The 5,885-nt window shown below is 46.7% G+C and overlaps 1 pseudogene; it reads left to right on the top strand.

The window, feature by feature from the left end:
* The first annotated feature begins 1,292 nt into the window (after window positions 1-1,292).
* On the top strand, window positions 1,293-1,613 carry LOC103251733 (annotated as a pseudogene).
* Window positions 1,614-5,885: the final 4,272 nt, after the last annotated feature.

Genomic DNA, 5,885 nt, shown 5'->3' with positions numbered 1-5,885 from the left:
TGCTCTTGCGGTGAGTTGGTGCATTCCTGTTCCACACAGTCACGGCAGTTCTGAAGTGTTTGATACAGAAAATATTCCTGGGTCCAGTTTGGGATTAGACGGGTTTCTTTTGAGTAAACCACCGCCTGGTGGCAATGCACATGAGTTGCAGGAGAAATCATTTGTTTCGGAATCTGTAAAACATCTCAGTAACCCTTAACGTTAGAAGCGTTCACATGAAAACAAAGCAAATAAAAAATACCTCCCTTAGGGTTCTAATTAAAAACAGGTGTCTTTGAAAAAGACATCTGACTTCCGGACAAAGTGATTGAATAACTGATCCAAACCATAAAACGTGTAAACCGTGGAAGTTTTGTTACATCGAGATGTAAAAAGCAGGGGTATCCCCAGGTGATCCGTTTGGGGAAAAATTGGTAAGCTTCCATATTGTTCAACTGCACACTTCTGGAAGTGGAGGTGCGTGAGACAGCAGGTGCAAAGGGGGGTGTCCCATAAAAACTGGGGGCATGTTTTTGAGATTCTAAGTTTGTTTTTGAGGTTCAGCCTGGCAAAGGTGTGACTATACTGTATAATAGAGACCATGTGGTAAGAAGATGAACGCTTTTGGAAAGAATAAAAGTCTCCATCTCTCCGTGTGCAGTCAGCAGGAATGCAGCATCTGCTGAGACTTTTTTGGGAACTAAATTCTTTTTTTTTTTGAGTTGGAGTCTCACTCGGTTGCCCAGACTGGGGTGCAGTGGCCGCTCCCTGCCACCGCAGCCTCGACCTGCTGGGCTCCGGCGATCCTTCTGCCTCAGCCTTCCAAGTAGCCGGAGCTACAGGCGCGTGCTACCACACCCGGCTGATTTTTTGCTTTATTGTAGAGATGAGGTCTTGCTGCCCAGATATGTCTCGAACCCGCGGGCTCAGGCAATCCACTCACCTCAGCCTTCCAAAGGCATGGGATTACAGACTGAGCCACCGAGCCCGGCCTGACTTTATTTCTTTGGAACAGATTTAGACTTATGGAAAAATGAAGAAGATAATTCAGCCACATGACACTTAACAATGAGGACATGTTCTGAGTCTCGTTAGGCGGTTTTGTCACTGTGTGACCATCATCGCATGTGCTTGCACCCACATGGATAGTGTAGCCTGCCATATACCTAGGCTATGTGGAACACCCTGTGGCACCTAGGCTACAAACCTGCATGGCAGGTTACTGTCCTGAATACTACAAACAACGGTAAGTATTTTGGAATCTAAACCTAGAAGAGCCCTTCCCCTGCAGCAGCCAATGGAAAGCCACAGCCATGGCCCTGGACTACCCCATGGTGGTGGGCCTCAACAAGGGCCAAGGGTGGCCAAGAATGTGAGCAAGCCGAGGCACAGCGGCCCCCGTGGGCGCCTGGCCAAGCACGCCGAGTTCGTGCGGGACATGATCCGAGAGGTGTGCAACTTTACTCCCTACCAACAGGGCACCACGGAGCTGTTCAAGGTCTCCAAGAACAAGTGGGTGCTCAAGTCCATCAAGAAACAGGTGGGGACACACATCCGCGCCAAGAGGAAGTGCGAGGAACCGAGCAACAAATGTCCTGGCCGCCACGAGGTAGGCTGCAGCCAAGAGGGACTAGCCCTCCTGGCCCCCAATAAAGCCTTGGCAGAAAAAAATAAAAATAAATGTAAAAGAGGCACAGAAAAAATACAGTATGAATTAAATGATGCCCCTGCACCATTTACCATGGATGGAGCTTGCAAGTGGGAGGTTGCTCTGAGAAAGTTGGGGCGCGGGTAATGAGGGAATGTGAAGGCCGGGACGTGACCCAACACCTCTGTAGACTGTCCACACTGCATACTTAGGCTATGCTAAATTTGTTTCTAAATAAGTTGTGCTATGACATTACGACGCCACTAGGCGATAGGAATTGTTCAGCTCCATTATGATTCCACGGGGCCGCCGTCACATCTGTGGCCCGTTGTGGACCAAAATGTCATTATGCAGCGCAGAACGGTCCGGCGTTCCCGTCTACCTTCCCTCCCTTGCAGAGTTTTCCCTAGTAACACAGTTTACGTTCGTACCACATTTGCTATCACGAATGAACCAATCCTGACACATGGTCATGAACTAGAATCCACAGCTCATTCAGATGTTCTGTTTCCATCCCACGTCCGTTTCAGTTCCAGGATCTCATCTGGGTGACCCCAGGTGATTTAGTCATCCCATCTCCTTAAGGGTCTCTCGGCCCTGACAGTTTTTCAGACTTCATTGAGGTCGTTTCTGATGACCCGATAGCCTTGAGGAAGACTGATCAGGTGTCCTGGAGGGGGCCTCGATGATGGAATTTGATGTTCTCCTCACACCGGGACTGAGGTTGTGGTTTTGGGGAAGGCCGATCCCAGACATGAAGGGCCGTCTTCAACGCATCCTATCAAGGGCGCCGCCAACATGACTATCACTGTGGTTGACCTTGAGCACCACTGTAGCTGCGTGGGGTTCGCCAGACTTCTCCCTCGCCTGGTGCTCTCCCACGGACCCCTTCCGTATGGCACTCTCGGAAGGACATCACTAGGCACAGTCTACACCCAAGGAGAGGGGAGAAAGCGTCCCTCCTTATGACAGCATTTACACAACCTATCCGAAATTCTTCTGCATGGGAGGTGTGCCTCTTCCAAATGCGCTCCCAAGTCACAGAAAGACATAGAGCCACCTTAAATGCATATTGCTAAGTGACAGCAGTGGGTCTGAAAGGGAGCCATATTGTAGGGTTCAAATTACACATTTGGGGAAAGGCCAAACTATAGAGATAGCAAGAAGACCAGTGGCTATCAGGAGATCCGGCCAGCTGGGGAAAGGGAGAAGAGGAGGGGACGAATAGGAGATTGTTAATTTTTTCCCTGACTCCAATCTTCCATCACCCACTTGCTAGGCTTGCTCAGTCCTAGGACACACGTGCAGCAGATTCAGAACGGTTAACCTACACCCCCACGGGATCAGCATCATCAGTCACAGTTCAGTGCGGATGTTTGGCTCGCTTGCCTTCCAGTCTTGGACACTCCATTCACTTCCTTTTCCTTTTTGTTTTTTTTTGAGACAGGAGTTCACTATGTCGCCACCAAGAGCCTTTCCTCCCTCCACCTTCAGTGATGCTGTTTCCTACATTTGTAATACAGTTAGATCTTCTTGTTACAGTCTGCATTTCGTCCTGGCATCCCTGATCCCTCTGTTTCCTTTCTTATTTTTTTTTTTTTTTTGAGTTGGAGTCTCACTCCATCACCCAGCCTTGAGTGCATGGCACACTCACGGTCACACCAGCGTCGACCTCTGGGCTCAGGCGATCCTTTTGCCTCAGTCATCCAAGTAGCCGGAACAGTGGGTGCAGTGCTACCACACTCAGTTAATATTTACAAATTTATTGTAGAGACAAGGTCTCGCCAAGTTGCCCGGGCTGGTCTTGAACCCATGGGCTCAGGCAATCCACTTGCCTCGGCCTCCCAAAGTTCTGGGATCACAGGCTGAGCCACTGAGCCCGGTGGGATCCCTCAATTTTCTACATAATTCTTAAAAATGTGCTTAAAGTTTACTTTTTCTTTTTTTGAGTTGGAGTCTCACTCTGTCACCCAGACTGGAGTGCAGTGGCCGGGAGCGGCCAGAACTACAGGCGCGCGCTACCACGTAGAGATGAGGTCTCGCCAAGTTGCCCAGGCGGGTCTTGAACCCGCGGGCTCAGGCAATCTGCTCACCTCAGCCTCCCAAAGTGCGGGATTACAGGCTGAGCCACCAAGCCCAGCTAAAGTTCACTTTTTGTACAATAAAGTTTTATGGGCTTTGACAGCTGCACAATGTTCAGTATCCACCATTAAAGTATCATACAGAGTCGTCTCACCACCCCAACAATCTCCTGTTCGTCACCTCTAATCCTTCCCCCAGCTGGTCGGGTCTCCTGACAGCCACTGGTCTTTCTACTATCTCTATAGTTTGGCCTTTCCCCAAATGTCGTGTAATTGGAAACCTACAACATGGCTCCCTTTCAGACTGACTTCTTTCACTTGGCAATAGGCATTTAAGGTGGCTCTGTGTCTTTTTGTGGCTTGGGAGCTCATTTTGAAAATTGCCAGATAATATTCCATTGTATGGATGAGTCCCGGTTTGATTATTTATTCACTTACTGAAGGACATCTTGGTTATTTTCAATTTGGAGTGATTATGGCTCTAACTGCTACAAAAATTTATGTGCAGGTGTGTTGGTGTAGACGTAACTTTTCAAATCAATTGGGCAAATACCTAGGAACCCAATGCTGGATCATATGGCAAGACTTTTTTAGCTTTATAAGAAACTGCCAAGCTGCCTTTCAAAGTGATTGTATCACCTTACATTCCAACGGGCAATAAAAGAGCGGTCCTGATACTCTGTATTCACCAGCATTTGGCACTGTCAGCTATTTTTTATGTTAGCCATTCTAAAAGGTACGTAGAAGTATCTCACGGTCGTTTTAATTTGTAGTTTCTGAATGACAAAAGAGGTTGAGCATCTTTTTCATATGACCGATTTCCATCTTTTTTGGTGAGGTGTCTGTCCAGATCTTTTGCCCATTTAAAAACTGGGTTACATGTATTCTATTGCTGGGTTTGGTATATTTTGGACACGAGTCCTTTATTGGATATGTGTTTTGCAGACACTTTCTCCCAGTCTATGCTTGTCTTTTCATTCTCTTGACAGTCTTTTGCAGAACACAAGTTTTAAATTTTGGTGACCTACTAGTCGATTTTTTTCTTTCATAGGTCATCCTTTTGGTGTTGTATCTAAAAAGTCATTACCAAACCAACCTAAGTTCCCATTTTCTCCTGTTTTCCTCTAAAAATTTTAAAGTTTTGCACTTTATATTTAGGACTATAATTCACTTTGAGTTTATTTGTGTGAGAAGTGAAAGGTCTGTGTGCAGATTCTTTCTTTTGAAAGTGGACATCCACTTATTCCAGGACAATTCATTGAAAAGACCATCCTTTCTCCATTGATTTTCCTTTGCCCCTTTGCCAAAGATCTGTTGATTACATTTAAATCGGTATATTTCTGGGCTCTCTATTCTGTTTCATTGATCTATGTATCTATTCGGTTGCTAATATCACGATGTCTTAATTATCGTAGCTTTATAGTAAGTCTTGCAGTTGGGTAGTGTCAGTTCTCTGACTTTGTCGTTTCTTCTGCAGGTTTGTGTTGACTATTCCGGGTCTCTTACCTTTTCAAAGAAACCCTAGATCAGATTTTTGATGCCCATAATATAGTTTGGCTGTTGGGATTTTGATTGGAATTATGCTTAAACTATAAACCACATTGGGAAGAATTAATATCTTAACAAGATCAATTCATTCTGTCCATGAACACGAAGTATTCCGCCATTTATTTAAATCATTTAGATTTCTTTTATCAACTTTTGCTGATTTATACTTCCATTGTGGTCTGAGAGCATACTGGGCATAGCTCCTGTTCTAATCTAATCTATCCTATTATCTTTGAAAAATGTGTTACGGTGTGCTTTATGGCCTGGACGTGGTCTCTCTTGGTGAATGTTCCATGAGAGCTTGAGAAGAATCTATGTGCTGCTGTCCTTTTTCTTTTACTAAAAAAAGAGCAGGATTTGTTGAGAGCAGCGAAAGCTCCCACAGTGGGAGGGGACCCAAAGGGGCTGCCCCATATTCCGCTGTCCTTGAACGAAGTCTCGCATAAAGGTGTCCATCAGATCAACCCGGGGGATGCTTTCCGGTGCAGCTCTGTCCTGGCTGTGCAGCCCGGCTCCTCTTCCGGCTGCGGGGCCGATGGCTGAAAGAGCGGCGCTAAGGCGTTCCGGAAACCGTGGGCCGACCCGTCTTCCCGGGCAGCTCCGTCACTCCGGCCGCGCACGTTCCGGCG

This window comes from Carlito syrichta, unplaced genomic scaffold (assembly GCF_000164805.1).
Source record: "Carlito syrichta isolate Samal-C Ts95f unplaced genomic scaffold, Tarsius_syrichta-2.0.1 Scaffold144245, whole genome shotgun sequence".
Classification (NCBI taxonomy): domain Eukaryota; kingdom Metazoa; phylum Chordata; class Mammalia; order Primates; family Tarsiidae; genus Carlito; species Carlito syrichta.
This window is presented reverse-complemented; position numbering and strand designations above follow the sequence as displayed.